This window comes from Schistocerca americana, chromosome X, assembly GCF_021461395.2.
Source record: "Schistocerca americana isolate TAMUIC-IGC-003095 chromosome X, iqSchAmer2.1, whole genome shotgun sequence".
Classification (NCBI taxonomy): domain Eukaryota; kingdom Metazoa; phylum Arthropoda; class Insecta; order Orthoptera; family Acrididae; genus Schistocerca; species Schistocerca americana.
The window spans coordinates 374,245,009-374,269,396 of NC_060130.1; positions in this window are offsets into that span (position 1 = coordinate 374,245,009).

Below are 24,388 nucleotides of genomic sequence, written 5' to 3' on the forward strand. Positions count from 1 at the left end.
ACCATGTATCTTGCAATACAGCTGGAATAATTTTGTTGTCCTGCTTCTCCCAAGCATTACAATAATTCTGAGAGAATGTCGTCCACTCAATGTGACTTGTTTCGACTTCAGTCTTTGAGTACTTTGTCATATCCATCTCGCAGTATCATATCTCCGTTCTCATCTTTATCTATTTCCTCTTCCCTTTCTACAAGTTGCCTTTAAGTTCGTTTCCCTTGTACAGTCCTTCAGTATATTCCTTCCACCTCTTATTCCTTAGCTTGGCCTGCTACCTTAGCTTTTAGTAATCATATAGGTTTTTCACTTCACTTTAATGTCTAAAGGTCTTTTTAATATTCCTATACGCAGCGAAAATGAAACTAATCATCATGCATTGATAAGGTGATGGTATTTTCGCAATTGCAGAAGAAATACATACAATGACCAGTCCTTTGTACCCAGTTTGTTGCAAAACAAATAGTCTTAATGATTTGGTTTCCGAATCGCTGACTGAAACCAAAGAAAGATTCCGGTGTTATCTTCCAGCGGAAATCTATCTTTATTTCTTTTCGTTGTGCTATAGCATCCAGTGAATAGCGAAGTCGTCATCGAACAAACACTACCTCAGTTTTCGAAAGAAGGTGAAGGGAATCGTTGGTAGATAGGTACAGGGAGTAACGGGAAACTTAAATCAGGACGTCCGGAGCGCCTTTGAAACCTAATGCTTGCCGATTCGATTTATCGTTCGCCCGCTGTGCTGCTTGCTGCCTTCAGCTGCTGAGACAATATTCCCAAGTTAAAATTTTTCACTTTGTCACTGTCATTCATTTCTGCTTAAACTATCAGAATAAGCTCCTTGACACGGATATTTCCGTACTGCCGTTTCTCTACCTTTTTTAATTCATCATCGGAATCGATATAATTTCATGTTGTTATGGACGTCCGCAATCTGTGTACACCGAAAATCATGCTGAAAGCTTCTCGCATATCTGTATATATCTTATTGTTATTCAAAGAAGCAAATTTCTTAGATAATGAAACCAACGCTACAGTAAGATATAGAAATGAAATAATTCAGCGTACTTCCAGATAAATTTCCTACTTCTGTAACAGCTATTTTTCAATAACTAAAAACATATGATTCTGCAGCATCACTCCAGTTGCGGTTAATAAGAGGGATTTAATACTCAATTTTGAGACAAGAGAGGTATAAAAAACAGTTAGTAGAAGTGCATTTGTGAACGTATTCTCCTTCTAGATGTAGCTCTGTTCAGTATTTACAAGAGCTGCCAATTCATGATTTGTCAGTTTAGTTGTTCTAAATTATTCCATTATGCTATGATATATATGAGTGACTGGAATTCGAGAGTAGGAAGAGGGAGAGAAGGAAACATAGTAGGTGAATATGGATTGGGGCTAAGAAGTGAAAGAGGAAGCCGCCTGGTAGAATTTTGCGCAGAGCATAACTTAATCATAGGTAACACTTGGTTCAAGAATAATAAAAGGAGGTTGTACACATGGAAGAACCCTGGCGATACTAAAAGGTATCACATAGATTATATAATGGTAAGACAGAGATTTAGGAACCAGGTTTTAAATTGTAAGACATTTCCAGGGACAGATGTGGACTCTGGCCACAATCTATTGGTTATGAACTGTAGATTAAAACTGAAGAAACTGCAAAAAGGTGGGAATTTAAGGAGATGGGACCTGGATAAACTGAAAGAACCAGAGGTTGTACAGAGTTTCAGGGAGAGCATAAGGGAACAATTGACAGGAATGGGGGAAAGAAATACAGTAGAAGAAGAATGGGTAGCTTTGAGGGATGAAATAGTGAAGGCAGCAGAGGATCAAATAGGTAAAAAGACGAGGGCTACTAGAAACCCTTGGGTAACAGAAGAAATATTGAATTTAATTGATGAAAGGAGATAATATAAAAATGCAGTAAATGAAGCAGGCAAAAAGGAATACAAACGTCTCAAAAATGAGATCGACAGGAAGTGCAAAATGGCTAAGCAGGGATGGCTAGAGGACAAATGCAGGGATGTAGAGGCTTATCTCACTAGGGGTAAGATAGATACTGCCTACAGGAAAATTAGAGAGACCTTTGGAGAAAGGAGAACCACTTGCATGAATATCAAGAGCACAGATGGAAACCCAGTTCTAAGCAAAGAAGGGAAAGCAGAAAGGTGGAAGGAGTATATAGAGGGTCTATACAAGGTCGATGTACTTGAGGACAATATTATGTAAATGGAAGAGGATGTAGATGAAGATGAAATGGGAGATATGATACTGCGTGAAGAGTTTGACAGAGCACTGAAAGACCTGAGTCGAAACAAGGCCCCCGGAGTAGACAACATTCCATTACAACTGCTGACAGCCTTGGGAGAGCCAGTCCTGATAAAACTCTACCATCTGGTGAGCAAGATGTATGAGACAGGCGAAATACCCTCAGACTTCAAGAAGAATATAATAATTCCAATCCCAAAGAATGCAGGTGTTGACAGATGTAAAAATTACCGAACTAGCAGTTTAATAAGTCACAGCTGCAAAATGCTAATGAGAATTGTTTACAGACGAATGGAAAAACTGATAGAAGCCGACCTTGGGGAAGATCAGTTTGGATTCCGTAGAAATGTTGGAACACGTGAGGCAATACTGACCCTACGACTTATCTTAGAAGAAATATTAAGGAAAGGCAATTTGTAGACATAGAGAAAGCTTTTGACAATGTTGGTTGGAATACTCTCTTTCAAATTCTGAAGGTGGCAGGGGTAAAATACAGGGAGCGAAAGGCTATTTACAATTTGTACAGAAAGCAGATGGCAATTATAAGGGTCGAGGAGTATGAAAGGGAAGCAGTGGTTGGGAAGGGAGTGAGACAGGGTTGTATCCTATCCCCGATGTTATTCAATCTGTATATTGAGCAAGCAATAAAGGAAGCAAAAGAAAAGTTCGGAGTAGGTATTAAAATCCATGGAGAAGAAATAAAAACCTTGAGGTTCGCCGATGACATTCTAATTCTGTCAGAGACAACAAAGGACTTGGAAGAGCAGCTGAATGGAATGGACAGTGTCTTGAAAGGAGGGTATAAGATGAACATCAACAAGAGCAAAACGAGGATAATGCAATGTAGTCGAATTAAGTCGGGTGATGCTGAGGGAATTACACTCCTGGAAATTGAAATAAGAACACCGTGAATTCATTGTCACATTCCTGGGGTCAGATACATCACATGATCACACTCGCAGAACCACAGGCACATAGACACAGGCAACAGAGCATTCACAATGTCGGCACTAGTACAGTGTATATCCACCTTTCGCAGCAATTCAGGCTGCTATTCTCCCATGGAGACGATCGTAGAGATGCTGGATGTAGTCCTGTGGAACGGCTTGCCATGCCATTTCCACCTGGCGCCTCAGTTGGACCAGCGTTCGTGCTGGACGTGCAGACCGCGTGAGACGACGCTTCATCCAGTCCCAAACATGCTCAATGGGGGACAGATCCGGAGATCTTGCTGGCCAGGGTAGTTGACTTACACCTTCTAGAGCACGTTGGGTGGCACGGGATACATGCGGACGTGCATTGTCCTGTTGGAACAGCAAGTTCCCTTGCCGGTCTAGGAATGGTAGAACGATGGGTTCGATGACGGTTTGGATGTACCGTGCACTATTCAGTGTCCCCTCGACGATCACCAGTGGTGTACGGCCAGTGTAGGAGATCGCTCCCCACACCATGATGCCGGGTGTTGGCCCTGTGTGCCTCGGTCGTATGCAGTCCTGATTGTGGCGCTCACCTGCACGGCGCCAAACACGCATACGACCATCATTGGCACCAAGGCAGAAGCGACTCTCATCGCTGAAGACGACACGTCTCCATTCGTCCCTCCATTCACGCCTGTCGCGACACCACTGGAGGCGGGCTGCACGATGTTGGGGCGTGCGCGGGAGACGGCCTAACGGTGTGCGGGACCGTAGCCCAGCTTCATGGAGACGGTTGCGAATGGTCCTCGCCGATACCCCAGGAGCAACAGTGTCCCTAATTTGCTGGGAAGTGGCGGTGCGGTCCCCTACGGCACTGCGTAGGATCCTACGGTCTTGGCGTGCATCCGTGCGTCGCTGCGGTCCGGTCCCAGGTCGACGGGCACGTGCACCTTCCGCCTACCACTGGCGACAACATCGATGTACTGTGGAGACCTCACGCCCCACGTGTTGAGCAATTCGGCGGTACGTCCACCCGGCCTCCCGCATGCCCACTATACGCCCTCGCTCAAAGTCCGTCAACTGCACATACGGTTCACGTCCACGCTGTCGCGGCATGCTATCAGTGTTAAAGACTGCGATGGAGCTGCGTATGCCACGGCAAACTGGCTGACACTGACGGCGGCGGTGCACAAATGCTGCGCAGCTAGCGCCATTCCTGGTGTTCCTGGTGTGTCCGCTGTGCCGTGCGTGTGATCATTGCTTGTACAGCCCTCTCGCAGTGTCCGGAGCAAGTATGGTGGGTCTGACACACCGGTGTCAATGTGTTCTTTTTTCCATTTCCAGGAGTGTAGATTAAGAAATGAGACACTTAAAGTAGTAAAGGAGTTTTGCTATTTGGGGAGCAAAATAACTGATGATGGTCGAAGTAGAGAGGATATAAAATGTAGAATGGCAATGGCAAGGAAAGGGTTTCTGAAGAAGAAAAATTTGTTAACGTCGAGTGTAGATTTAAATGTCAGGAAGTCGTTTCTGAAAGTATTTGTATGGAGTGTAGCCATGTATGGAAGTGAAACGTGGACGATAAATAGTTTAGACAAGAAGAGAATAGAAGCTTTCTAAATGTGGTGCTACAGAAGAATGCTGAAGATTAGATGGGTAGATCACATAACTAGTGAGGAGGTATTGAATAGAATTGGGAAAAAGAGGAGTTTGTGGCACAACTTGACTAGAAGAAGGGATCGGTTGGTAGGACATGTTCTGAGACATCGAGGTATCACCAATTTAGTATTGGAGGGCGGCGTGGAGGGTATAAATCGTAGAGGGAGACCAAGAGATGAGTACACTAAGCAGATTCAGAAGGATGTAGGCTGCCGTAGGTACTGGGAGATGAAGAGGCTTGTGCAGGATAGAGTAGCATGGAGAGCTGCATCAAACCAGTTTCAGGACTGAAGACCACAACAACAACGTGATATATATGTCATTTTATTCTATGTTACTTTTTAGCGTCGCTCCGAAGACTAGTATCTTGGCACAGCTCATGTAAGCATCTCACAAGAACAGAGGGCCACTCAGTAGACAGATTCATGGAAGAGTAAACCAGTATATTTCATGATAAATGCATTCCGAAAAACGTGTTGGTTTTGACAGTGCTGTTATTAGTTTGGCAGCCATCTTAACCTGTTGTCTGCATGCTGGATGTAATATATAGGGTGTGGCAATTGAAAGTGGTTCGGAGAACAGACTTCCAAGGTACAAAGAAACACAGGAGAGGAAAGCAAGTACAGTACTAACCCGGATATAGCAGATGTTGAAAGTGACCACCATTCTTCACTTGGCACTTTTGGGTCTTGGTCAGCAAGTTGCTGAAGGAAGGTCGAGGCTGGACTGTTGGAATTGCTGCAGTCTCATCTTAAACGCTTTGTTGCAGTTCTTGAAGCCTATGAGGGTTGTCGCGACACATCTTAGACTTGAGGGCCCCCACACAAATTGCACACTGACGATCAGGTGACCCTGGTGGCCAGCTAGGGCCGCAATCAGACTGACTTGTGCTAACTGCCTTGCCAGGCGTGAAGTGCTCCAAGGTTTGCTCTTCTGTATGGGCAGTTGCTCCAGTCTCAATTAACGCTGCCACAAATACACGTCCAATCGTATGCACTCGCTAGGGCCACTTCTATTTGCCCCATCCTGTACAAGAGTAAATATGTGTCCGAAGTGGCAACCAGAATTAGTGCACCCATGTATATAAGACGAGGATGGCGGTAATGTGTGCATTAAAAGGGGCCCGTTCAACATTTGACACATGGCACTGCGGCCAGAAAACAGACCATTAATGGCATGTGAAAATTACTTGATGCGATGTCCTTCTGTCGAGCGCCGATGGAACGCCAATAGTGGATGAGATGCTTTGGCACGCCAATATAAAATGCACAACACCTATGCATTCTACCAGTGCGTGCTGAAAAGTATTTTTACTCTGTTCTTAATATCGCTTGCGGTATTGCGTATTATTCATATTACTCGGTGGCCTTTCCCGATTCGATGACGCTAGTTGCAGCCCTCTGCTGCTACAAGGATCCTAATTCTAGCGTGTAACGTGGCGGTGTGTAACGTAACTACATCGGGGCGAGAGAGAACCTCATAAAACTAAAAACACGGATTCGAAGAGTTCATCCAGACATGCAGCACCCTCTCCTTCAGCTTGATAATGCCAGACTACGCAAGAGCGCTGCGACATCTGCAACAATCGGACGCCTTGGAGTCACTGTCATCGATCGACCTCCATGCAGTCCCGACTTGGTCTCATCCGATTTTAATCTGTTTCTATAACTTAAAGAACACCATAGCGGATTTGACTTTGAGATAGATGAAGTGGTGCAGGCTGAGATGAAGTTGTGTCTCCGTCAACAAACTCAAACAATCTGCAGTGATGGTATCAATAAACTGGTCTCTCGCTGAGAGAAATGTGTTCGTCGTCAGGGGTACTATTTTTGGAAATAAATATTTGGATGTGAAAAACAAAGGTTTACAATGTTAATAATGTTTGTTTTGTATAAATAGCTTTAAGAGTTTTCGCATAAAAATGTCGGAGTCACTATTTTTAGCACGCCCTCTTATGAAGCAGGCCTTCCAGCATGGTTTACGGTGTACATCAGCCCAGAGCGTCTCATCCGTGTTCATTGGGGTTAAGTCCGAGGTCGAGATATCCATATTTCGCACGTGATATCCTCACGTTGCAGGTACTCGTCCACCATACCAGCCTTGTGTATCATCCATGAGAGTTCAGTCCCATATGCGCCATAGGAAGGGTGCACGTACCATTGGAGGATGCCATGCATGTAGACCACAGCCGCCACTGTACTCGAAGGAATGAGGCTTCAAATAGGAACACTGGTCGCTTCTGCCAAAACTGGAAGTAATTTAACATGTTCCACGGGTCCTCAGCAAACAGAGGGAATCTGCATTAATATCCCGTATGCTATGTTATTATAGGTGGCGGAGGGTACATCATGTGGTTCTGTTCCCTAACACTCTCCCCACTCCCAACACATTCATCGAATGGCACGTAGAGGAACGATCGTCTGTAAGTGAATGTATAACGTGGAACTTCTCATTTTACCTTCATAGCAATTGCGTGAGATATTCACGGAACAGAGCATCTGTACATTTGACCTTCCTTGGTGGCGTTCCGCTCAAGGGACGCAGTTAGGAAACTAAATAAACGGAGCGGAGCGGAGACAAATGGGGAATCATTCTCCAATAGGGGCCACAAACGGAGAAAACCACTGACATAAGCGTCTTAGCAAAGAGCAGATTCCTATGGGCCGTGCATGAGAACGAACATCTTGGAAACGGTGAAGAAGGTCGACTCTTGGTGTGCTAGTGTCGTGAGTATGTATGGAAAGTGGTTGAAGGATAGTGAAACCACCAGTTGGTGACAAGGATCAGTGGACAAATTTCAAAACCATCGTACAATATGAATTAGATGAGTATGTGCCGGCCGGCCGAAGTGGCCGTGCGGTTAAAGGCGCTACAGTCTGGAACCGCAAGACCGCTACGGTCGCAGGTTCGAATCCTGCCTCGGGCATGGATGTTTGTGATGTCCTTAGGTTAGTTAGGTTTAACTAGTTCTAAGTTCTAGGGGACTAATGACCTCAGCAGTTGAGTCCCATAGTGCTCAGAGCCATTTGAACCATTTGAGTATGTGCCAAGCAAGATCGTAAAAGATGGAAAAGAGCCACCGTGGTACAACAATCGAGTTAGAAAACTGCTGCGGAAGCAAAGGGAACTTCACAGCAAACATAGCCAAACCCTTGCAGACAAACAAAAATTACGCGAAGCGAAATGTAGTGTGAGGAGGGATATGCGAGAGGCGTTCAATGAATTCGAAAGTAAAGTTCTATGTACTGACTTGGCAGAAAATCCTAAGAAATTTTGGTCTTATGTCAAAGCAGTAGGTGGATCAAAACAAAATGTCCAGACACTCTGTAACCAAAATGGTACTGAAACAGAGGATGACAGACTAAAGGCCGAAATACTAAATGTCTTTTTCCAAAGCTGCTTCACAGAGTAAGACTGCACTGTAGTTCCTTTTCTAGATTGTCGCACAGATAACAAAATGGTAGATATCGAAATAGACGACAGAGGGATAGAGAAACAATTAAAATCGCTCAAAAGAGGAAAGGCCTCTGGACCTGATGGGATACCAGTCCGATTTTACACAGAGTACGCTAAGGAACTTGCCCCCCTTCTTGCAGCGGTGCACCGTAGATCTCTAGAAGAGCGTAGCGTTCCAAAGGATTGGAAAATGGCACAGGTCTTCCCAGTTTTCAAGAATGGACGTCGAACAGATGTGCAGAACAATAGACCTATATCTCTAACGTCGATCAGTTGTAGAATTTTGGAACACGTATTATGTTCGAGTATAATGACTTTTCTGGAGACTAGAAATCTACTCTGTAGGAATCAGCATGGGTTTCGAAAAAGACGATCGTGTGAAACCCAGCTCGCGCTATTCGTCCACGAGACTCAGAGGGCCATAGACACGGGTTCCCAGGTAGACGCCGTGTTTCTTGATTTCCGCAAGGCGTTCGATACAGTTCCCCACAGACGTTTAATAAACAAAGTAAGAGCATATGGACTATCAGACCAATTGTGTGATTGGATTTCGGAGTTCTTGGATAACAGAACGCAGCATGTCATTCTCAATGGAGAGAAGTCTTCCGAAGTAAGAGTGATTTCAGGTGTGCCGCAGGGGAGTGTCGTAGAACCGTTGCTATTACAGGAACATTTAGTAATCACAAATGTGTCTGCAGGAGACACGCTCAGTAGCTCGGACGGGCTTTTGTTGAAGTTTCGAGAACATACCTTCACCGAGGATTCAAGCAGTATATTACTCTCTCCTACGTATACCTCGCGAATGGACCATGAGGATAAAATCAGAGAGATTAGAGCCCACACAGATGCATATCAACAATCTTTCTTTCCACGAACAATACGAGACTGGAATAGAAGGGAGAATCGATAGAGGTACTCAAGGTACCATCCGCCACACACCGTCAGGTGGCTTGCGGAGTATGGAAGTAGATGTAGATGTAGAAGGTGTTGGACGTCCACGCCTCATCACAGGTCGCAGGGCTCGGAAGCTTGCCTGCTCTGCAAAGCAGGACAGGCGGCGATCTGTGGCAGATGTGACTAAAGAGTACAACGGTGGAGAAAGTACAACTGTTTCGGAGCACATCGTTTCAGCGCACGTGGTTGAACATAGGGTTCCGCAGCAGATGATCCCTGCGTGTTCCCATATTGATGCAATGGCATCGCCAGTAACGGTTGCAGTGGCCATTGAAATTCATCCGTGGATCTATGGAAACGTGTAGCCTCACACTAGGACGATGGCCACGACCAGATTAGCCATCATCTAGGCAAACAGATACTCGAAACATGCGCCACGCCACGGACACAGGCCGGTGGGGACAACTTCGTGCAATGGGGAACATTCGCTTGGGCTTCAGTGGAACCTTTCGGCAGTAATCGAAAGCACCATGACAGTTGTAGACTACGTGAAGATTACTGCGGGCAAGTTGCATCTCTTCATGCTTTATGACTTCCCTGACTGCCATGGTATCTTCCAGCAGGATAGCTATCCGTATGTGCTGCAAAGTAAAAAGGTTATTGTCTCTTCTTGCAGCGTCTGTCATTGAAATTTTAAATATCAGTCTCTCTGTGCTGCACAGGTGTTCTGTTAAAGCCTCTGCAAACAAAGGTGGATAAGAATCTCAGTGATTTTCTAGATCTAACTGAAAGAACTCGCGACAAAAGACATGGCTCATCTTTGCATCTTCTCCGCCTCTTCCGTTAATCTCCCGTCTTAAGGATCTTATACGGAGGAAAGATTCTCAGGAATTAGTCAGTCGTATGTTTCGTCAGCTGCCCCTTCATCGATGAATTACGGTACTTTTATGTGGTAGTTCCACACTAAATCGCTCAAATTTTTAGATACTTTACGGTTATCACTGATTTCAGTAACAGTTCGCGAATAGAGCATTCGAACAATAATGGGTATTTAAGCCTATTTACCAGTAATAAGTTACTTTTTTGTGTTGAGGGCAAAATGTCACGCCCTTGCGTCGATCTTCTGAAGGTATTGCTTCAGTTCTATTTCTGGCAATGAGAATGTACTACATATTACAGCATTGTCTGTGAAGGGTCTCATGGAATTCCCGACGTTTTCCACAATGACATTTTTATGTTTTGTGAACAGATCTGATCCTGTAATGCTTCTTTGATACACACACTAACTTCACATCTTAAGGGGGGGTAGGATGTCAAACGGGCCGTCTTGGAGCAGGAGAGACACCACAGGACATTTTAATTCCCACTGTCTATACTTTTACGAATAAAGTCATAAAACTTTGTCAGTATGACCAGGAAGGATTCAGGATTCACACTCATATCAGTGGAAGTTCAAAACCATAAAAAAATATTTTTTTACGTCTGAACTTACATCATTTTTTTCACTTACTATTGACTGCGTTTGTTGCTACATGTACACGTTTCTTCATAAGTTAGAGAGATTCTTCGATTAATTTTGCACAGAATACAAACCATACTTACAGGTGTATGAAACTCTAGAAATTATTTAATTTATGAAAAAATGAATATGCTGTTACATTTTAAACTTCGTGTGTAGAAAAAACTCAAATTTTATAGTTAATTATCTCAATTATTACCACAGTTTTCAATAGATTTGGAAAATTCTAGAGTTTCGTAGACATGTAAGTATGGTTTGTATGCTGTGCAAAAATTCATCGAAGAATCTCCCTTACTTACGAAGAAAAGTGTACCTATAGCAACAAATGCAGCCAATTGTAAGTGAAAAAATGTCAACTTTTAAATGTAAAAAAAAAATTATTTTCTTATATTTTTGAACTTCCACTGCTATGAGCGTAAATCCTGAATCCTTTCTGGCCATTCTGACAAAGTTTTATGAATTTATTCGTAAAAGTATAGACAGTGGAAATTAAAATGTTCTCTTGTACCTCTCCTGCTCCAAATCGTCCCGTTTAACGTCCTACCCCCCTTAAAGTCTCATTCTTTTAAGAACGCCATACCGAGCTTTATTTGCCAGCAAACCTTAGGTCTAACTGGTCCGACATTCCTTGCTGCTGAAAAGGCAACAATGTGCAATTGTATATAATACTTTCTGGAAGTCAAGGAACGCAGTGTAAAACTACATACTGCTGTCTAGTATTACATCGACGAACAGAGTGAGCTAGGGTTCACACGACATATATTTGAGGAATGCATTCTGATTCCTAGAGAGAATATTTGCGGTATCCAAAACAGTAATGGTACGCAAGTATAAAATTTGTTCCATTACTTTACAACAGATTGGTGTCAGCAATACAGGCCCTTAGTTGCCTATATCTAATCGAAGACCCTTCTTGAAACGGTAGATGGTCTAAAACAGAGCACCTCGAGACCAATGGGCGGAAACAATATTTCATGTAATAAGAGGTCTTAACTGAGCAATACATGTGAATCATGTATTTGTAAAGTGCTTCTGTTTCATAATAAAACTTACTCTCTAGTTTAAGCCGTGACTCATCTGTGGACAGAACACTGCTCATGGGCACGACTGGACGGTGTCTTTGTGTGAGGGGAATGTTGTTTCGCTAGGCGATGATCGTACATCCTATCACACAACCTATGGCAGGTTTGATAAACTTAATGTTTGAGTAAGAGCTTAAATGTACTGAATACGAGCATCAATGTAAAAATCAGAAATATATTGAGAACAATGTTGCTGCGAGTATCACATAAATATGAGCTTCTGCTGTACTAAAATGAAATGCTTTACTCCTAGCAGCATAACTTTGCAATTTGTTCGTTTTACAGTGTTTCAACTGCATTTCTTCAGAATGGCACACAAATTCGGTTGTTCCCAAAGTAAGGAAAGAGGCAGAGAAAGGAGAACGCAGTGCAGGGAAGCGCAGCGGCCGCGGCCGTAGATTTGCAGCGTGGCCGGTTTGAGAGCCACGCTCTCAGAATACACGGACATCGATCTGCAGCGACCTGTGAACCGCGCTCACTTGGCTTGCTCCGGCAACGCCAAATTTAGCAGCAACCTCTCCGCCGTTCCGCAGTCCAACTTTGCTGTCTGCATTATAAATCTGGTGACTGGCGTACTCCGAAAATAAAACAAGCAAAACACTGTCTGATACAATACATTGAAGTGATGTAATGTTGATCCCGTGTGGCAGCGTTTAATTCTCTAGGGGATTAAATAAAAATTCGAGTATGTTGTTGTAAGAAAGACATTTTCATATATGAACCGAACTTTCCTTGATGCCTTACTTTGGATAGAGTAATGCTATGATACAACTGTTAATATGAGCTCTCCACTCACGGCCAAATCAATGTCTCTGTCCAGCACGACACATGGTGTCTCATTAGATTTTTTATTCAGTTACCTATGTTTAATGTATTTCGCAAAGGATAACGCAGCGAAAGCACAGAAAATAGCGTGCTACACAGTAAGATCAAATTGAACATATCCTTCATAATAAATACATACATCTCAAGTGGATAAAATAGAACGAGATGTGATTACAAAGTTTTAAGAATGGATCCGCTATTGCTTGCTGGTTTGGCGGGCAGGTACACGGAGGGTGGGGAATGAGTCATTGCCTTGTCCTTGAACGCGCTCTGACAAGAAAGTGCGTTTCCTTCATTCAGTTCGTTGTGGCAGCTGGTTGAGTGTGGGCCTGTTACGGCTTGTTGCCGGATTCTGTCTGCATGAAAATGGACGTAAAAGCGGAGCAACGAGTTTGTGTGAAATTTTGTTTTAAAACCGGGAAATCAGTTTCTGGGACTTACAAACTATTAAAAACAGGTTTTGGAGATAATTTTATGAGCCAGTAAAATGTTTTTGTCTGGTTCAACAGATTTAAAAATTGCTGCAAATCATTTGAAAATGAACCACGGTCTGGCCGTCTTTCCACCTCAATAACAAATGAAAATGTTGTGAAAGTTCACAAATTAATGCGCTCTGATAGTAGACTTACAATTAGGGAGATGTCTGATTAACTTAATTTAAGGTTCTATGCAGTCAATTTTAGCTGATGGTCTGAGCATGTGTTGAGTGTCCACAAAATTCATTCCAAAAGTGTTGTCAAGTGACCAGAGACAATACCAAGGACTAAAAATGACCCAGATTTGTTAAATAGCATAGTTACAGGTTACGAATCGTAGGTATATGGATATGATCCTGAAACAAAAGTGCAGTCTTCGCAGTGGAAGACTCCAGGTTCACCACGGACGAGAAAAGCACGGCAAAGTCGGTCGAAGATGTAGACAATGTTGGTAACTTTTTTCGATTCTACCGGTATTGTGCATCATGAATTTACCCCTGGAGGACAGACAATTAATAAGGAACACTACAGATGTATCCTTGAGCGTGTGCACGAAAATGGTCGGTAGAAAAGACCTGCATTGTGGAAAGACAGGAGTTGGGTGCTACACCATGACGATGCTCCAGCTCATGGTGCCTTCTCCATCGTTGAACTTTTAACCAAATTCTAAATTCCTGTGCTTCCACAACCCCTGATTTTGCCCCTTCGGACTTCTACCTGTTTCCTAAACTGGAATTTTCACTGAAATGGAAGCGATTTGACTCGATTGAAGACATCCAGGCAAATACGAAGAGCGTCCTTAACACACTTCAGGAAAAAAATTTACAAGAATGTGTCCAAAAGTGGACACACCGCTGGAGTCAGTCAGAAGGGGACTATTTTTAAGGAGATGCAACACAGTAGCATGTAAGTACCACCACTGTACAATTACAAACCCAGTCTTAAAACTCTCGTATAAGCGCTAAATAATAAAGGTACCATTAACATGGTCACTGTTAAAGTATTTTCACATAATGTATCGAAGAAGAAACACAGGGTAAGATACAAACTATAGATGCTTCAAATTTCAGTGCTGACCGTACGTTGCTGTGAAGTGATATAACAAATATATACATAGCTCCACACACAGACTGTGCAACTAATAAACATCTTAAACGTAATACTATTGGAACTTTGTTATTCGTATTCAATGCAGGCATGTATAAGTTATACTCTCCATAATAGATGTCTTGTGGACATGGGTTATGTTCGAAATTAATTGGCAAACAAGAAAAATAGCAAGTGTGGTTGACAAAATTTAACTCCTGCAAGACGCAGATCACTAAAAACTTTAATACGTTTACTGTTGGTCGTTGATACACACAAACTACGAATTAATACTGAGCCAAACCTTTCGTTGATTAGTTTCACAAGGAACAGAGTGAAATGGAAAAAATTCAGAAACATCGTCCAGTACGCCTTAGATAAGTTCGTACCGACTAAGGTCCAAAGCGAGGGGAAAGATCCACCGTGGTATAACAATCATGTACGAAAGGTACTACGGAAACAAAGAAAGCTTCATCATAGGTTTAAGAGTAGTCGAATCATAGCTGATAAGGAAAAGCTGAACGAAGCGAAAAAGAGCGTAAAGAGAGCAATGAGAGAAGCATTCAACGAATTCGAACATAAAACATTGGCAAACAATCTAAACAAGAACCCTAAAAAGTTTTGGTCATATGCAAAATCGGTAAGCGGATCTAAATCCCCTATTCAGTCACTCGTTGACCACGATGGCACCGAAACAGAGGACGACCGAAGAAAGGCAGAAATACTGAATTCAGTGTTCCGAAACTGTTTCACTGCGGAAAATCGTAACACGGTCCCTGACTTCAGCCGTCGCACGGACGCCAAAATGGAAAATATTGAAATAAACGATATCGGAATCGAAAAACAACTGCTATCACTTAGTAGCGGAAAAGCATCCGGACCAGACGAGATACCCTTAAGATTCTACAGTGATTATGCCAAAGAACTTGCCCCCTTTCTATCAGCAATTTATCGTAGATCGCTGGAAGAACGTAAAGTACCTAGCGACTGGAAGAAAGCGCAGGTCGTTCCCATTTTCAAGAAGGGTCATAAATCAGATGCGAATAATTATAGGCCTATTTCGCTTGCGTCAATCTGTTGTAGAATAATGGAACATGTTTTGTGTTCTCGTATTATGACGTTCTTAGATAATACAAATCTCCTTCATCATAACCAACATGGATTCCGCAAACAGAGATCATGTGAAACTCAGCTCGCCCTATTTGCCCAAGAAATTCACAGTGCCGTAGACACTGGCGAGCAGATTGATGCCGTATTCCTGGACTTCAGGAAGGCATTTGATACGGTTCCGCACTTACGTTTAGTGAAAAAAATACGAGCTTACGGAATATCGGACCAGGTTTGTGATTGGATTCAGGATTTCCTAGAAGAAAGAACACAACATGTCATTCTTAACGGTTCAAAATCTGCAAATGTAGAGGTAATTTCGGGAGTACCGCAGGGAAGCGTGCTAGGACCTTTATTGTTTACAATATACATAAATGACTTAGTTGACAACATCGGTAGCTCCGTGAGGCTATTTGCAGATGACACGGTTGTCTACAAGAAAGTAGCAACATCAGAAGACTCGTACGTACTCCAGGAGGACCTGCAGAGGATTAATGCATGGTGCGACAGCTGGCAGCTTTCCCTAAACGTAGATAAATGTAATATAATGCGCATACATAGGGGCAGAAATCCATTCCAGTACGATTATGCCATAGGTGGTAAATCATTGGAAGCGGTAACGACCGTAAAATACTTAGGAGTTACTATCCGGAGCGATCTGAAGTGGAATGATCACATAAAACAAATAGTGGGGAAAGCAGGCGCCAGGTTGAGATTCATAGGAAGAATTCTAAGAAAATGTGACTCATCGACGAAAGAAGTAGCTTACAAAACGCTTGTTCGACCGATTCTTGAGTATTGCTCATCAGTATGGGACCCTTACCAGGTTGGATTAATAGAAGAGATAGACATGATCCAGCGAAAAGCAGCGCGATTCGTCATGGGGACATTTAGTCAGCGCGAGAGCGTTACGGAGATGCTGAACAAGCTCCAGTGGCGGACACTTCAAGAAAGGCGTTACGCAATACGGAGAGGTTTATTATCGAAATTACGAGAGAGCACTTCCGGGAAGAGATGGGCAACATATTACTACCGCCCACATATATCTCGCGTAATGATCACAACGAAAAGATCCGAGAAATTAGAGCAAATACGGAGACTTACAAGCAGTCGTTCTTCCCACGCACAATTCGTGAATGGAACAGGGAAGGGGGGATCAGATAGTGGTACAATAAGTACCCTCCGCCACACACCGTAAGGTGGCTCGCGGAGTATAGATGTAGATGTAGATGTAGATGTACACATTTGATGGACCTTTTTTTTTCAATATCTCTCATTTCAATTCTACTTCTCATGCCAACTAAATATTCCTTTTTCCTTGTGCAACGTCCGTTCGTTAGTAACGTCATCGGAGTTTGAATAAATGAATAGGTCATCAAACGGCATTTCATTAAATATGGGAACAGTGACCAGCACACTCAAAAAATTTATTTTCTTTACTCTGTAGAAGCATTCTTATTTTTTCTAATGACTATACGGTTTACATACCGTGCATCATCAAAAAATCATACTTCGGCCAAAAATAACAGTATATAGTTAAGGTGTTCTTTAAGAAAGAATTACAAAATATTTTTTTCTATGGTAGCTAACGTATGGTATAAACTGCAAGCTCAAAAACAGGCAATCCCTTACCCTTGGTACGCACCACTTATTTGCTATAAGTAGACCGCAATTGCGACCAGGAGTGATAAAGGTGGCCCCTACTCCATATACACAATGGTATTTTTAATACTGTTTTTAACTTCCTGAGTAAGAATCAATGTGTAAAATATTTCTAAAAATGAAAGTCACATAAAATATGGAATTTGGGTACCATGGTGTTTTTAAAACTCTCGACTCCTGTTTCAAGCTGCACATACACCATTAAACCATGGGTGTAGAGGGATCCCATCATTTACAGCCACACAGTACCACCAGGTACCGAAACCGGTGGTTATTAGAAGAAAATAAAAGTAAGACCATAGACTAGAACTGTTCAGTTAATTACTCGGTTAACCTTTAACGACCACTATTGTAAAGAACCTAATAGTGAAATGCGATAATACTTTCCCATTACTTAGGCTTCAGTCACAAAGCTACATTGATAGTAGGTGTGTTCAAGGTTCTTATTTTGCAGTGTTACCCAGTAGTATATCGATGATGTTAGAGGCTAACTGTAGCTGTTGCTATAGCAGATATGAGATGATCCGTCCCTACTACATTTAACCCTACCGTCAACTTACTATGAAACATGTGAAATGCTCAGAGGAAGTGGCACTATTGAACTTATCTTCAATTCATGTACTATTTTACTTGTACTATTTTCATTGTATTCATGGTAACTTCAAAAGTCCTCTGAGTCATATTTCTGTAAAAAAATATATTTGTAATGTAGTAATAATAGACGATATATAAGAAGAAAGGTGTTTTTAAAGGAAGGTGATAAGTAGCTAATGCTGTACTAACTTAACGGTATTCGCTAAGGGAAAAAGCAGAAGATGGTTCAAATGACTCTGAGCACTATGGGACTTAACATCTGAGGTCATCAGTCCCCTAGAAATTAGAACTACTTAAACCTAACTAACCTAAGGACATCACAAACATCCATGCCCGAGGCACGATTCGAACCTGCGACCGTAACGGTCGCGCGATTCCAGACCGAAGTGCCTAGAACCGCTCGGCCACTGCGGCCGGCAGCAGAAGATGTAAACACACCATTGCAACTGGGAACGAGAAGAAGTAAAAGAAAACACGAGCTAAAAATCACTTCGGACAGATGAGATTATGGCAAATAACCACAACATGTCAACACAAATCTAAACAAAACTGAGGAAAGATGTAAGATGATATCGAAATGAAAAATTACTTTGAAAAGTAAAGTGTAACTAAAAGCACTATACTGACTACAAGAGTGACTTAAACACTTTATTTAAATGAGTCGAATCTGTGCTTTACTATCAACTGCTCAATTGCATGAATTTTCAGATTCTCTGCGTAGCAATTTAATAATTCCTACCTTACCCTATAAGGTCGTTTGCGAGATATAAAAATAGAGTATCCGTGGAAGTTACTATTTATATTTACCTTTAAACACAACTGTTTTAATACTGCTTCGCTAAATCCAAACGTCATAACAGGTACAGGAGACAAATGTAGGCTGTTGAAGAAAAATGATTTATACAATTCCCCATGTGCTTTAATACGGTGAAAAGTTGGTTATTCAGCTCAGTCAAATATGTCACTTCCACTCTTTCCTATGAATGCAGCCATACTGTCATTGTGTGCAAGTTTTCCCGCAAACAATAAATGAATAATAATATCTTGCAAGTAGTGAATGTAATCCATGATTAACATATTCATTGTAATCAAAATTTATTTTAATACGTTCTACTGTTGAGAAGGATTTCTAAAGAATTGTGACAGTTACTACTGTAGCCTGAAATAATCAAATTATCCCACCAGTGACTTTTCTTAAGCTCGCATCATATCTGAATATCACATTTTACATCTTGTAATAACAGCCACGACAACTGTTTCTTCTGGAACTGAGGCATAGTTTTGTGATTTTATCATTGTACACTCAATGCCTATGTCTGAATGCTAGAGGTACCTACCGTGTCACACAAGCGTTAAGAAGTTAGGAAGTGCAGCGAGTACATCTTGGCCGGCCGCTGTGGCCGAGTGGTTCTAGGCGCTTCAGTCTGAAACCGCGCTGCTGCTATGGTCACAGGTTCGAATCCTGCCTCGGACATGGATATGTGTGAAGTCCTTAGGGTAGTTAGGTTTAAGTAATTGTAAGTCAAGGAGACTGATGACCTCAGATGTTAAGTCGCATAGTGCTTAGAGCCACTTGAACCATTTGATTACATCTTGTGTATTTCTCTCCGCGTACAATTTCGATAGGTACGTGACACGGCACTTCTCTTCAAATCGTTCTAGACATTCCTTAGCGTTGCTCTCTTACGGTAACAAATTGTTTCACAATTTGCTTTCCGCTCCACTCCTTTAAATACAGTTGTTCAGTGGTCAGTGAATGACACCATGTCTCCTCAAATAAGAAAACTTTCCAATTGCCTCTGAGTATTACCGTCAGTTAACTTAACGACAAAAAACGTTGTCCACCTGATTCTGTTACTATTGTTTTCTTTTGTATTGTCTGAGGCTATCTAGAGAGTAAATATAAGTGTCGATGAAAAAGTTTCCGTTCGAAGGCAACGCTAATCCCTTGCTCACATATCAGTGCTTATACACCCGCATCGAAGTGGCACTGGGTTGCTTAAACGCTGTAGCAACGCCCACAAAAGGAAACTTTTTGTCGCCTGTTATATTACTGAACCTCTCGAGCGTTCTGCCTAATGGTTTTACTGAAACTTTGAAATACTTTGACGAACCAGCAGCTTATCGTTCTCAGACAATTAAGAGTTTTGGCTTACAGAGCTGTTCAAATTTGAAGCGTGGAATATCCCTTCTCCCCAAACAAAAACTGTATGTATACCACTTCGTCCTGTAGGCTGACAGCGTCGGAAGCGCCTGCCACGGATTTGAGTGGCAACCCGCCAGGCTTCCAACTGTTGCGGGCAGCAGCAGTGAGTAGAGCCGGCGCGTCCGTCTTGCCTCTGGCACGTAAGCTGTCGCCGTTCAGTTACGTTAGCATCCTCTGTACTACAGTGCAATTCAGAATGAATATTGCGAATACAAACTGCTCTAAGTATTTAATGCATAGCAGAAATCGATAATAGTTTACGAGAAAGTAAATGAAAGTTTATTTTTTACATACTTTATTGGTGTGTTACATCACTGTTCCTTGGTTACACGAGCAACCCTCTAAGAGACAATCGATTTCATATTTTGCAACATGAACGTTTTTAAGAGATACAGTAGCATCCATGAATTGAACACAATACAGAGGAGTGATCTTGATGCCGAGAGCACATCCTTAACTAGTATTCAAAGACGTGTACAGTGCCCTCCATCATACATAATCACTGCATTTTCAGAAAAATTGAAGGGTGTTAGGGAAAGATCGCAGTTTTAAAACCCAAAATGGATTTTTTCACGTGAGAAGATTCTTTTCTTCCCAGCAAGGATACTTTAGATCTATTTACTTGAATTACAGATATGTAATTTATTGAAGTGAACAAAATAGCAGAGAATACTACTTATATACTTCGGTCTACTTATTATAACTGGATTTGTAAATCACTAAAAGGCAACTGAAATTACGAAATTTGTTAATATAGAGATCATGCATTTTTTACTTAATCCAGCCACACTAATTTGATATTGTACTTGCGATCGTACAACCGTCGAAGCATATTCGCTCAATTACGAAATCTTTTAGGATCAACTGTATTGGGTGCAGCTATACTACCCATCGGCGAGATATGACAATTTGTGCCGCTCCGGGACTTAAACCCGAGTTTCCAGCACATTACAAGCGGTCGCCTTATTACTTAGGCTATCCGAGCACGCTGCCCAGACCGACCCAAAATTCTATACGTCAGACTGTCTACTTTCTTATGCGATAATCTAACCTGATTACCCCTTAGTTTTTGCAACTTCACTTGTATTGGCGCACCAGAAAGAATGAAACTGTGAGGTACTGAGACTATTTTTATATGTCTGGCACAAATTTTCATACTTATCGATGGGTGGTACAGCTGTATCTAATACAGCTGTGCCAATTTTTCAGATTTGTTTAATGAACTTTGTTAGTCGGCAATTTAAAGACCACGATTAGCTTACAACGATTATGAAAGTTACTCTCTATTTTTTTTCATTTTTATCATTGAAGCCAGATATTTTCGTCAGTGCACTGTGTAGCAAAGCATTCATCTGCTCATTTTGCACCAGTTATCTATTACACATCTTGCAAATTTCTAATCGTCATTAGAGCTTTTCTGAAGATGTTTCGGTTTTGCGGTCTTCTGACAGTTTACCAAATCGTCTAGAATATAGATACCTCTTGTTGTTGATGCGTCAAGGTATTCGCGTTTACAACTTCTTAAACATGTATTTCGCCCATTTCGAGTTATTCATTTTTCTTACGTGGCCATAAAACTGAACTATGCGTTTTCGTATTCTGTCTGTACTTCGTACGGGTGGCATTAATTACCTTCGGTCTGATGATATATCTGGCGTAGTGATAACAAATTATACACACAAACCTTGCTCTTGGATCTGTCTGTCTATTAATGAAAAGCGTATCAAAATCCATAAAGTAATTCCTGAGATCAGCTTTCACATACAGACAGAAAAACGCGGCGCGGGACATTGATTTAGTAGTATGTACAGATTTCATGTTACTATTACATATTAATAGAGGTCCAACTTTTGTAATATTGTCTCAATAAGTTGTGAAAAGTCTCTCCGTCTTTTTTTTTCAGATTTCGCAGTTAAACATCTTCCTGAGGGGATAAAAGCTCGGATATACATGGGTAGACTGGCTGTATGAGAAAGTCGCAATGACGAATTTAGGTATTTATTGAAAACCACTTTTTGCTGTAAATGTTCCATACCATTTGGAATGCTTTTTGTACTTTTCTGTCTCTTGTTATCAAAGCTTCTTTAACTAGCAGATTAGCTGTATACTATGGGCCTGGATATTTAAAGCCTTTCGCACGTTTTATTCTTACATACCTAGTCTTTCACTGGCTTTTATAGTTCTTGAAGTTTGACATTACATCCGTTGTTTTAAACTATGTTTATAGGTCACTGTGTTGTGATAATTTTTCCTGTACATTAATACGAGGACTGTTCGGAAAGTCAGCTCCGATAGACTGCAAAATTGAAACGACATTGAGAATCCGATGAAGCTTTGCACAGATGTGTTGGGCAGCGTTTCTAGTAAGCCTATCGATCGCGTCACGTCGCTCTTTTTAATTCTGAGAACACAGTGAGCACGTAAATGTCCCCAGAACAATACTGTCTCAAGTATGGGCGTTCGCTGCGAGGTAGCGCCTGATTTCATGTAACTCCACGTATCGTACCAGTCATTCATTTCCTTCTTCATGACAGTTTTCGGCCGTACACTGCAGGGGCTATGAGGACGCCGCTACAGCGTTTTCGATGGGAGATGTTTATCACCCATCATACAGTCCGGGCTTGGCTCCCTCTAATCTTCATCTGTTCACATGAACCTCTAGCTATGGTTCAAATGGCTCTGAGCACTATGGGACTCAACTGCTGAGGTCATCAGTCCCCTAGAACTTAGAACTACTTAAACCTAACTAACCTAAGGACAGCACACACATCCATGCCTGAGGCAGGATTCGAACCTGCGACCGTAGAGGCCGCGCGGTTCCAGACTGTAGCGCCTAGAACCGCTCGGCCACTCCAGCCGGCCTCTAGCTATGAAGACAACATTTTGGCACAGACAGCGATCTCCAGACCTGCTTAGAGAAGTGGGAGAAAGCAAATGCGACTTCCTCCTATGACGAGAGTATTGTAAAGTTGGAACAACGCTAAGACAAATGTAACTCTGACGGCGGTTATGTAGAGAAGTAGCTGGAAGGGGTATCACACTGTTGCAAACAAAACCTTTTTGATTTTCACTGTGGCTGCCGTTTCAAGAACGATCGGACTTTACTTTCCCAATAGCCCTCGTTTGCTCTGTTCCTGTTTCAAATTTTCTGTCAGTATGGAAAATCCTCCGCAAAAGTTAAACAGCTTATTGCCATACAAAGTTTTAATTCCTTGTCCCATGCATTTTCTTCTCAGGTACAGTTGAACAGTGGAGAGAATCCATCTCTATGTAGAACTGTTGTTGATTTCTAAAAGTTTAGAAAAACACCACTCAAACTTTATTTTGGAGTTGATGTGGTTAAGGGCTGCTCTCATTATCCCTAGTACGTAGTTTCTGATCAACTCTCGTTGCTGATACTATGCTAAGTACCACATTCACTGGAGAATCGCCCTTTTGAAAATTGTCAAAGGTATATAAACAGCTGACACTTAAAACCGCAACGCCTTGAAGACAGCATACAACAACTTGGCATGAAGCATACTAAATGCTTAGTTATGCAAGTGATTAGCATTTCACTGCAACCACACAAATTAGGTAGGAGGAACGCCATCTACATTCTGTATATAACTAAAGATTATGCAGCGGATTTTTCATTCCGAGATAGCATTTGACTGTTGGTTTTTTGTGAGAAGGTCTCGTGTAAGAAGAAGAAACGTCTGCCAGCACGTGTAGGAATTCGACTGTGGCAGGATCGCGGCCTGTCGAGACAGCGGTTTATCGTTCCGTCATATTGTTGCTCGCTTTGGTGGCGATACCACGATTGTCACGCAAATTTAGAATGGATGGGGTCAGGATGGTCATACACAAGGCAATACAAGATCTCAACGGTGCCACACAAATAGGCCCCGAGAGGACAGACATACTGTTCGTTCAGCAGTGCAGGATCGTTCAGCTACTCCACTTACCGTGATTCAGGAGTCGGGCCGATCTGCTTGAAGACAAGTATGCCCACAGATTGTGCAACGACGTGCAGCATCAGGATGATCGTATCTATTTGTGTAAGCTCCGAAGGAAACGATTGTTGCCGGATTGCGCTCGTCTTCGTCATAATGTTCCAGCACCTGGCATCATGGTATATGTTACCACTAGGTCCACAACACGATCACTTCTGGTTCACGTAGTCAATATTACCGCCTCGGTAATGTGGACCGGAGGCGTTCATTTCTGATGTGTTTCGGCCTTTGCTGCGCCTTATCTCTAACGTCTCCTAAAGACCGAATGTTGCCTGACCTTCCTAGATATGCAGGTTGTTCGACTGTTGCCCTGACCAGCATGTTCTCTTGACCTATCACCATTAAAAAACAACTTGGTTGCTGAGAGACTGGCGAGGTACCACTTTCCACCCACTACTGTTGGTGGGCACTGTCATAGAGCTGAAGTAGCATGTATCTGTTAACCGGGCTCTGTTCAACTCGATGCCTCCTGGGTCTGAGCCGTTGTTGCTGTTAGATGTGGTAGCTCCCTCTACTAAATTTTTTACCCAAAATCAGCTAAAAATTTTATCATGTTCACTTCCTACTATATTTTAAGGGCATAAGAAGTAAAATTTCTTTATTTGCCATCCTTTCTGGTGCTGCAGTTTTAGCAGCCAGCAG